Consider the following 11838-nt stretch of genomic DNA (forward strand, 5'->3'; position numbering starts at 1 on the left):
GTGTTAGCGCGTTCTCCTCAAGAAATTCATGAACGGCGAATGCTGACAGGGCATTCCCGTTTCGTCATATAACCCACGTAGATAAAACCGAACTTAGCCAGCATCATTCAATCCATTCCATGACCTCCATCGTATATCTTGTTATCGAAATTAGGCGTCACATAGATATTTACTTTACTCTTCCGTTGAGCTATGATATTTCATGTAGTAGTATTTGCTTACACAAACATTACTTTTTGGACATGAATTATATGTATACCACGAGGTTCTGAGCTTATGAATTTATCTATATCTCCAAAATTCTGTCCCATTTATTATTCGATTGAGCGAGTTCTCTCGACTTACTAGTGCAGGGCCATCCAGCCATTGCGCTCCGAGAGCGCGCCCGCGCTCGGGGAGCACTGGGCAGTCAGACTAGCGCTCCTTCCCGTACCACCACTACAGTGTGGCAGCGAGGAGACCTGAGACAGACGATGTTCGGACCGCGCTGACCAGATACGTACGTACAGTCTTGCGTCCGACGGCTTTTGTGGGTTTGTTGACATCATATTGATAGGGCTATTTTGCCGTAAAAATATACCGCATCTACAAATCGAAAGGTACTCCGATGTATGGAATATGCAGGAAACGAAATCAAGTGCTAAGTAAAGAATACAGTAATGTGATTTATTCAAAACTGAAATTTGAACATATCTGCGAGGAAAATTCAACAAAGTTTTACCGATATGAACAGATAGTACAGACATTGAGTGACTTTTGGTCAGTCGTTTTCACGAGCTTTTACTTTTGGAGCAAACAATCATCTCCAAATTGAGTAGGCCTACAATGTATCTGGACACAGCTATTCTTAAACAATTGCGCAAGTTTCTATCACTTACCGTTGCACGATGTTTACTTTTGGTAAATTTAAGAACCGAAAGGAACACTCAAAAATGCACGTTGAGCCGAACATTGACAGAACTTTACATGCATGTTTATACAAAAGGGGGTATTCTTCTTGCGGAAAGCCGCTGCAAAAGTCTTCTAAACTTCGTGACATTACAAAGCGGTCTTTAAGACTAACATTGCACTGTAGTTTAAGCAACTCTAATTGAAATAGCTGTGGAGCACTGTCTGCACTAAGAGAAAATGGTCGAACAAATACATCTAACACCGCTTGGAGTTCTGTATTCTCTTTTCAAACTCTTTTTGTAATTGGCGAATTACCTGCAAATACTCATCAAAGTCGACACCGTATTTCACTGTTTCAAGCAATGGAAAATGTCCTGTGTTCCTTGCACACAACTGGTTTTCCCACAAAATCAATTTTCTTTCGAACGCTTGAATTTTTTCCACCAAATCGGAGATAATGTGCTTGTCGCCCTGAAAGCGAAGTGTTCAAATTATTCAGATGGGCAGTAAAGTCACTTAAGGGGGCCAAGTCCACCACCCACTTAGGATCACGCAAAAGAAGAACGGGCCACCCTTTCATGTCATAAAAGGTATCTGGTATCTATTGCATTCCGCAAGCAAAAAGCTCGATGAAGTACTTCGCGTGGCTCAGCCATCTTACTTGTGCATGGTACGGGATATCCGGATACTCCGTTTCGATGTCATCCAAGAACTCTGATTTTTTCTTTTGTTACTTGCTTTACGTCGCACCGACACAGATAGGTCTTATGGCGACAATGGAACAAGAAAGGCCCAGGAATGGGATGGAAGCGGCCGTGGCCTTAATTAAGGTATAATTAAGGTACAACCCCAGCATTTGCCTGGTGTGAAAACGGGAAACCACAAAAACCATCTTTAGGGCTGCCGACAGTGGGATTCGAACCCATTGTCTCGCGATTGCGAGCTCACAGCTGCGCGCCCCTAACCGCACGGCCAACTCGCCAGTACTCTTTCAATTGACGGTGCGTGAGTTCATGGGAGCGAAGAAAATTTACCATTCGCACAACTGTTCCCATTTTGTCTTTAAGTTTGGCGACTTTTGCACAGATTGCCTCCTGGTGTATAAAGCACTGGATCGCCGCCATTAGGGTACTACTGCTCTCAGCCAGGTTTAATTTTTCATAGCTGAGGAACCCCATGCGTAGACCACGTAAAGCAGGAGCTCCATCCGTCGTTACACTCGTCAACCCCTCCCATTTTAATCCCATTGACTCAAAAACACCCTCCACTGTTTGGAAAATATCGAAACCGATAGTGGTGTCTTTGAGAGCTACCAAGTCTAGGAAATCCTCGGTAACCCGAAGATCGTCATCCACCCCTCAAATGAAAATAACGAGCTGAGCTTTGTCCGCAATGTCGGTTGATTCGTCGAGGACGATGGAAAATGATACAAAATTTGCTGCCTTCTCCATTAATTGCTGTTCCATATCAACGGCCATGTCGTCTATTTTGCAAGCCACAGTTTGTGGAGAAAGAGAGATTTTATCAAATTTCTCAACTACCTCCATAGGACAAATACATGCCGCCGCATTCATTAGGCACTCCTTGATTACATTCCCTTCCGTGAAGGGTTTCCCAACTTCGGCAATTCGCGGCGAACATTTGTGGCTTGTTCGTAAAATGGGTCCACCAACCTCGCTCTCCTCAATCATCTGTCAGACAAAAATACGGCAAGTCACAATTTTAGTATTTTTCAGATAATTCAATCATTTCTTCATTCCCGTTTGCAAACAAGCATTTAAAAATTAAAACAATAATATTTACAGAACAGTGCTGCTTGAAATTTTCTTTCAATTCTTCCAACTTCGATTGGCGACTGGCGTCTGTCAAATCACCGTAATCATCCCTGTGGTTGGCACTGGAGTGCCGTTCCATATTGTGCACACTAAAAATTTGGCATGCCCTTTATAAGCTGTACAGAAAAATGAAATTTCCCATTCTGCTTTGAAGTCTGCTGCTTCACCACTCCTTTTTTTTTGTATGATGTTCAGCCATGACAACTGCGAAACTGATTTAGTTATTTAGTTACACGCTGTTAACAAAGCGCATTGTACTAGACTACAGTGACACTACACTATATGTATAGAGTCACTGTAGACTAGACTACGACTGACAGATCGACTGCTCTCTTCGGCGCGGCGGGGAGACCGCTCACTCAGCCAGCCAAGCTTCTCCCACCACCACCTTCCCCAAAGCGCTCGGAGCACTGGCTTGGAGCGCGGCCAGAGCGCTAGCGCTCGGGGAGCGCTGTTTGGATGGCCCTGTACTAGTGTGTCTGGACGTATACCATTATGTGATTTTCGTAGATTTCTTCTTTACCATAAACTTCAATGATTCCTAAATTTTCGATCCGGAATCCATTGGAAGGTTATAGTAGTATAGGCTTAGCCTCTGTAACTTAGGGTTATAAGCCCATATAGGATTTTAAGTGTTTCAGAGTATATTTCAAAAGGAGTGCGAGTGTTTCGCTTCCTAACATTTTGTTTATGGCCGACTTCATATACCTTTCCTTTTGACCACTAAGGCCACTTAGAATGGGCACTTATTGTCTCTGTTTAATTTCTACTTACTCATAGTGTATTGTGGATCAGACTGTCGAACATAAAAGACAGTGAACTCTGTTTTCTATATTTATCTAGTGTTTGGATTAGAAAATTGTGCCCTGAAGAGGCTAGGTGGTAGTAAGTTTTGGAGTTCAATCTCTTTGGAATAGGGAAACTTTGGAGCTACAAGCTCATTCTGCAAATTTTTTTGGAGTTGAGGTTTGGTCATTCCTGTTAACTGATCCGTCGAGCTCATGAATTGTTGTTGCTTTTCATAAACGTGTAAAGTCAAAGAATAAAAGAGAAAGGAAAGAAATAAAATTTCAAAACTTTGAGTTTTAAATTATGCTCTCATCGTTTCTCTCTGCACCCATTAATGCTTGCACCTTCTTACCCCTCCGCAATCTACGAAATTTCCTAATTATTATTATTATTATTATTATTATTATTATTATTATTATTATTATTATTATTATTATTATTATTAGTTTTACGTCCATATAATTATCTTTACGGTTGCTGAAGGCAGCGAGGTACCGGAATTTCGTCCGGTCGGAGTCCTTTTATGTGCCCGTAAATCTACGGACAAGAGGATGGCATATTTGAGCACCTTCAAATACCACCGTATTGAGCGGGGATCAACCTCACCAACCTGGGGTCAGAAGGCAACGTTTTTATGTCTGAGGCACTCAGTTGACCTGTGCTATTACTAATGGCGTGTGGCGTCCGCAGATGCCTGGTACAGGTCTTTCGAATTGACACCCTATAGGCAACCTGCGCTTCTTTCTATGAGGATGGCGTCCTGAATAAGATGAATTGTAATGTTGAAGAAGGCACAAAAATCCAGCGCCGAGCCAGAGAAATTAACTAACGAAAGCTTAAATCATTGACCTGGCTGGGAATCAAACCTGGGACCGCTTGAACACAAGGCCACCATGCTAACCATTCAACTATGGAGTCGGATATTATTATTATTATTATTATTATTATTATTATTATTATTATCCATCTCTGTGGTGTAGTGGTTAGCGTGATTAGCTGCCACCCCTGGAGGCCCGGGTTCGACTCCTGGCTCTGCCACGAAATTTGGAAAGTGGCATGAAGACCGGAACGAAGTCAACTCAGCTTCGGGAGGACAACTGAGTAAAGGTGGGTTCGAATCCCACCTCAAAGTGTTTTTCCGAGGTTTTCCACTTCTCCTCCAGGCAAATGCCGGGATAGTACCTAAATTTAGGCCACGGCTGCTTCCTTCCTTCGGAATCAGCGAGCGATCCCACCTCTACCGCCTCAAGGACATTGTCCTGCAGCGTGAGACTTTGGGTCGGGGATACAACTGGGAATGAGGACAAATACCTCGCTTAGGTGGACTCACCTGCTATGCTGAACAGGGTCCTTGTGGTGGGATAGGAAGGGATAGACAAGGAAGAGGGAAGGGAACGACCGTGGTCTAAAGTTAGGCACGATCCCGGCGTTTTCCTGGAGGAAAAGTTGAAACCACGGAAAACACTTCGAGGATGTCTGAGGTGGGAATATTTTTTTTTTTGCTAGTGGCTTTACGTAGCATCGACACAGATAGGTCTTATGGCCACGATGGGATAGGAAAGGCCTAGGAGTTGGAAAGAAGCGGCTGTGGCCTTAATTAAGGCACAGTCTCAGCATTTGCTTGGTGAGGAAATGGGAAACCACGAGAAACCATCTTCAGGGCTGCCGACAGTGGGATTCGAACCCACTATCTCCTGGATGCAAGCCCACAGCCACGCGCCTCTAACCACAACAACTCGCCCGGTGAGGTGGTAATTGAACTCGGCTCTACTGAGTTGACCTCCCGAGGGTGAGTGGACGCCGTTCCAGCCCTCGTAGGCTAGCACTTTTCAAATTTCGTGGCAGAGCCGTGAATGGAACGCGAGTCTCCGGGGGTGGCAGCGAATCACACTAACCCCTACACCACAGAGGCAGACATTATTATTATTATTATTATTATTATTATTATTATTATTATTATTATTATTATTATTATTATTATTATTAAGAAATGAAATGGCGTATGGGTTTTAGTGCCGGGAGTGTCCGAGGATATGTTCGGCACGCCAGGTTCAGGTCTTTTTGACGCCCGTAGGTGGCCTGTGCGTCGTGATGAGGTTGAAATAATGATGAAGACGACACATACACCCACCCCCCGTGCCAGCGAAATTAGCCAATGATGGTTAAAATTATTATTATTATTATTATTATTATTATTATTATTATTATTATTATTATTATTATTATTATTATTATTATTGATAAACATTGGCTTGCAACTAGCAAACAACTATTAGCTTTCCTTGTTGTGAGCAGTAAAAGCGTGGCAGAACTTCCTTGTTTATTTGAATTGACAGATCGTACCTCGAACAGCGTATTTAGGTATTTTATACAAGCCGTCCTTAATCAAATATTTTATTTTTGTGGTTATCAGGTCTTCTTTGTGCTATACTCGGGGCTTGCCACAGGATTAACATTTCTTTAATCATTCATTCGAAGGAAGTCTCTGCTCAGACTAGTGAGTAGGTTGTAATGAAGTCTTGGGAGTGGGGCAACAGTCTGGAAGGTCAGTGATTGGAGCGAGCTGCCTCGCAGTTGTCAAACCGCCTTGCAACCAGAGGCATTGGAGAAATCGCACAGCTGCAAGAAAACAGGTTAGTACAAACTGAACGAAATTCACGTCGTATGTTACCGAGTAGTGAGATTTAGCGTTGTTAAAAGAATCGATGTGTAAATCGTTGGCCTTAAGTTCAATATATTTCACGACCTCCCTCAGGATTCTTCGTTGTTGTTGTTGTTGTTGTTGTTGTCATTGTTCATGATGAGGGGAGGGAGAACTGTTTAATCGTGTGAGGAAACAAAATACGGAGGGGGAAGGAGGAGTTGGGAATTGTCCCTCTTGGTTTTTGTGACATCACCCGGTGCTACTCTAACTGGGTGATATGGAAGGCACATAAGACAGTCAATTTATATACAAGTGGGCGGGGATAACTGCAGTCGGAAAGGAATGGCATCTCAGTGCACAATTATAACGTCAAATAAATAAAATGATAAAATAGAAGCTGATTAGGAGATTTCATCTTTAAGGCTGTTATGTTATTGTTGTCCGACTTTTTGGCTGAATGGTCAGCGTTGAAGCCTTCGGTTTAGAGGGTCCCGAGTTTGATTCCCGACCGGGTCGGGGATTTTAATCGCGTCTGATTAATTTTCTGTCTTGGAGACTAGGTGTTTGTGTTTGTCCCAACACTTTCCTCTTCATATTCAAACAGCATACTACACTACAAACTACTACAGAAACATGCAATAGTGACTATATACCTCCATATAATGTTGGCGTGAGGAAGGGAATCCGGCCGTAAAACAGGGCCTATTCCACATCTGCGACACAGTTCGCACCCGTGACCCCACAAGTGTGTGAAAAGCGATACAAGAAGATGTTATTGTTTATTGCGAACTAACTTATCTGGCTGGTCTGCTAACTAAATTATAGGCCCTATAGACCAAGTATAGGCTACGCTTCAATATATTTCATAATTTTCAACATCTTGTGCCCTAACTGAGAAATGTCTGTTCAGAAGGTGCTATTTAATCGGCATTTCGTCCACATGCATTGCAGTATTGTTTTAAAATCTTGTTTAGTTCATGGTTCCATTAGCCATACAGCCATTAAAATGGACAGGTCACACAAATGTATACATATGACAGACACAGGAAAGGAATGACAGAAATCGCAGACAGAAAGTATAACCTGAGACAGTCTCTTTCACCACACACACTCTCTGGATGTTCTGACATTCAAAATTCATGATTTGCACTCTTTTCTTCTTTCTGAACGTGACTAAAATCAATACAAATTTTTGATTAAATAAGAGAGGTAAAAAGGCACAAATTATATATTTCCTCTCCTTCTTCTTAATCTCTTTACCCTCCAGGGTCGGTTTTTCCCTCGGACTCAGCGAGGGATCCCACCTCTACCGCCTCGAGGGCAGTGTCCTGGAGTTTCAGACTCTGGGTCTGGGAATACAACTGTGGAGGATGACCAGTACCTCGCCCAGGCGGCCTCACCTGCTATGCTGAACAGGGGCCTTGTGAGGGCATGGGAAGATTGGAAGGAATGGACAAGGAAGAGGGAAGGAAGCGGCCGTGGCCTTAAGTTAGGTACCATCCCGGCATTTGCCTGGAGGAGAAGTGGGGAAACCACGGAAAACCACTTCGAGGATGGCTGAGGTGGGAATCGAACCCCCCTCTACTCAGTTGACCTTCAGAGGCTGAGTGGACCCCGTTCCAGCCCTCGTACCACTTTTCAAATTTCGTGGCAGAGCCGGGAATCGAACCCGGGCCTCCGGGGGTGGCAGCTAATCACACTAACCACTACAACACGGAGGCGGACATTTATATGTTTAAATAACTATTTTTGAGAAATTCGGCTGAAATAGCATATACTCTCTGGTTGACAGGAGAAAGAAGAACTGGCACGCTGGTTGGAAATGGAGTTCCAATTTAGTCAATTTTGGGAGCATGCATCTGTTCTTTGAAGAAACAAATACAACGTGGTTCAAATCTGCGACACATGGAGGATCATATTTACACGTGGGAGTGTTCAACACTTTTATACGGTAGAGATGATTGTCATAGTATCCGTGTCTGAGTCTCATGGGTATGAGTGATACAGTAGTTGAATGCTATCGAAAGCTACGAGCAATCCAAACCAAGAACGATGTACAGTAATTAAATTCCAAGTTGTATCCTACCCGCTCATGATCACGTTCCATGTGTCTTTTATGTCGTCCATGTGTCGTTTCTTGCATTTTCCCACACTTGTTCTTCTTCTTCTACTTCTTCTTAATCTGCTTACCCTCCAGGGTTGGTTTTTACCTCGGACTCAGCGAGGGATCTCATCGCATCAAAGGCAGTGTCCTGGAGCGTGTGACATAGGGTTGGGGATTCAACTGGGAAGGATGACCAGTACCTCGCCCAGGCGGCCTCACCTGCTATGTTGAACAGGGTCCTTGGTGGGGGATGGGAAGGTTGGAAGGGATAGACAAGGAAGAGGGAAGTAAGCGGTCGTGGCCTTTGCCTGGAGGCGAAGTGGGAAACCACGGTAAACCACTTCCAGGATGGCTGAGGTGGGAATCGAACCCACCTCTACTCCGTTGACATCCCGAGGCTGAGTGGACCCCGTTCAATCCATCGTACCACTTTTCAAATTTCGTGGCAGAGCCGAGAATCGAACCCGGGCCTCAGGGGTGGCAGCTAATCACAGTAACCACTTCACCACACAGGCGGCATAATTTTTTATAGTGGAAATAGCGACTCCTCAAGTATGCCCAGTGCACAACAATGACACCGTCATGTCGGGCTAAGGTTCTGTGTTCATCATAGATCCTAATTAACGTTCAGAAGTCGATATGAAACAAATTTAGAAATATTCGCATACTCGTATTCGACCCGGCGTAACTTTGTCTGTATTGGTCGTACTACAACCGTTATGGTCGTATCATGTCGTGCTCAGAGAGCTCTTTCAGATATTTTTATGGTGAAATCACCAATTTTTCAAAATTTACAGTCGTTTATTCACAAACTATACTAGTATTCCTTAGTTTGTCTGTGAAAGAGCTGCATCAAGGCAATCTGTGTGCTGGTGACCCAAACAACAGCATTGTGTTCTTGAAGGTCAATATCAAGAGCCGGTACATCCTTTGATTGCAGTTACTTAGCAACTAGTCCAAGCACGAATTCAACGTCTAGTTCGTTATTATCTGTACACCAGATGTTCATTAAACATATAAAGTACAAGAAGTCGTGTTTATACTTTCAGCACTCAGAGGTACATAGTAACACTATTCAAAATTAAATCCTATTGAGAAAGTAAATGTAAAAGTTTAGAACACCATATCAAATCAAGGATAACATTTTATCAGACTATTTCTTTCTTTCTTTCTTTCTTTCTTTCTTTCTTTCTTTCTTTCTTTCTTTCTTTCTTTCTTTCTTTCTTTCTTTCTTTCTTTCTTTCTTTCTTTCTTATTCAGTTTACCGTACAGGGTTGGTTTCACCCTGTGACTTAGCGAGGGATCCCCCCTCCACCGCCTCAAGGACAGTGCCCTGGAGCGTGAGACATTTGGTCACGGATACAACTGGGCAGAAGGGCCAGTACATCGCCCAGGCAGCCTCGCCTGCTATGCTCAATAGGGACCTTCTAGGGGGATTGGAAGGGATAGACTAGGAAGAAGGAAGGAATTGGCCGTGGCCTTATGTTAGGTACCATCCCGGCATTTGTTGCCTGGAGGAAAAGTGGGAAACCACGGAAAACCACTTCGAGGATGGCTGAGGAGAGAGTCGAACCCTTCTCTACTCAGTTGACCTCCCGAGGCTGAGTGAACCAAGTTTTCAAATTTCGTGGCAGAGCCCGGAATCGAACCAGGGCCTCCGGGGGTGGCAGCTAATCACACTAACCACTACATTCCAGAGGCGGACTTAGACTATTTCCATATGACAAAATTTAGCAAATATTACATCACATTTTCACAGAGTGTTTCAATGAAGTAAATCACAACTAAGGAATGTCAATATTCTTGACTGACGATGTTCAATATGCTGAAGTGGTGTATAGTCATTTGTGATTTTTGTGAGAAAGAAAGAATTTACATTTATGATATTCTTCTAGATCGAAAGACTGATTACATTTACACATGGTGCATGCCATAACTAAAAAATGACATTTCTTGAGTTGTGCCGCTATTCTTGCTGGGGTGCGATATGCAGTATTTGGAATGCAAAATGTATTATTATTATTATTATTATTATTATTATTATTATTATTATTATTATTATTATTATTATTATTATTATAAGGTCCTACTCCGTGGTTATCAAATTCAAGTCTCGTTGGTCGGAAACATTTTCTCCATTTTACCGATAGGGTAGGAGAAATGGTGGTATACAAATTTTCCTTGGCTATACAGAAATTACACTAGATCACATCGGGTGACATCACTTCAAACTGTCCGGCTCCATGGCTAAACGGTTAGCGTGCTGGCCTTTGGTTACAGGTGTCCCGGGTTCGATTCCCGATAGGGTCGGGAATTTTAACCTTGATTGGTTAATTTCGCTGGCAGTGGGGCTGGGTGTATGTGTCATCTTCATCATCATTTCATCCTCATCACGACGCGCAGGTCGCCTACAGGAGTCAAATCCAAAGACCTGCACCTGGCGAGCCGAACATGTCCTCGGACACTCCCGGCACTAAAAGCCATACGCCATTTCATTTTTACTTCAAACTTTTCATCATTTTTTCCACACTAGCATTTGATCACTGTTCCAAAAATGGGACCAAAATCGAAGAAACAGGTACCCTAAGGATAATGCAGGAAACAGAGAGGCGTAATTTCCCATACTACCTGACTTTAATAGTAAAAAGCAAAGGCTGTACATAACCGGCCATAAACAAAATGCAAGGAGACCAAACACCTGCACTCTTTCTAGAAATTGTTAAAACCCTAAGTGGACTTACGGCTTGCAGATACAGAGGCTAATAATAATTTCGTGTGGCTATTTCTAGCCGAGTGCAGCCCTTGTAAGGCAGACCCTCCGATGAGGGTGGGCGGCATCTGCCATGTGTAGGTAACTGCGTGTTATTGTGGTGGAGGATGGTGTTATGTGTGGTGTGTGAGTTGCAGGGATGTTGAGGACAGCACAAACACCCAGCCCCCGGACCATCGGAATTAACCAATCAAGATTAAAATCTCCCGACCCGGCGAGGAATCGAACCCAGGACCCTCTGAACCGAAGGCCAGTTCGCTGACCATTCAGCCAACGAGTCGGACATACAGAGGCTAATCCTATAGGCTACTACGCCGGGGTGACTAAAGAGGAAACATTAATACCAACACAAGATTTAAGATAATCAGAGATTGAAAACTTTAGTAACCCAATGCAAGGTTGAATGGGAAACGACAGAGGGTCATCACTCTTTGTTCCCTTACATTACATATTTCCTAGTAGGAAATAGAACCCGAGTCCTCAGACTTGCGGAAAATTCTACATTCAAAACAACCAGTTTATAAAATTGCATTAAATAAAAAGATTTTGAAACATTCCCCTCAAACTATCTGCAGAAGCTGTCACTTGTCTAGGTAAATTCTGCCATTACCTTGAGTCGCTGAACTTCCCTCACGCAGGCCTCGCCCCAGCCTCCCCTCGGACACGTCGCCCTCACAATCACCGGATCAAATGTCCTGCTTTTATAATACATTAAGTGGAAGATTCCAGACCTCTTTATTGATAGGCTGGATTCCTATACATACTCCCGATTTTAATTGGCTAGACACAATATTTCCAAGATGTT

General features: G+C 43.3%; 1 protein-coding gene across 1 annotated transcript in view; it reads left to right on the top strand.

The window, feature by feature from the left end:
• Positions 1-6097: 6097 nt before the first annotated feature.
• Positions 6098-11838, top strand: part of LOC136872025 (facilitated trehalose transporter Tret1-like) — a 90645-nt gene continuing 84904 nt past the window's right edge. The window contains exon 1 of the mRNA XM_068227520.1: positions 6098-6148. The gene's annotated coding sequence lies outside the window, so the exon portion shown is untranslated. The remainder of the gene's footprint in view (positions 6149-11838) is intronic.

The sequence above is a fragment of the Anabrus simplex genome, chromosome 4 (genome assembly GCF_040414725.1).
Source record: "Anabrus simplex isolate iqAnaSimp1 chromosome 4, ASM4041472v1, whole genome shotgun sequence".
Classification (NCBI taxonomy): Eukaryota; Metazoa; Arthropoda; class Insecta; order Orthoptera; family Tettigoniidae; genus Anabrus; species Anabrus simplex.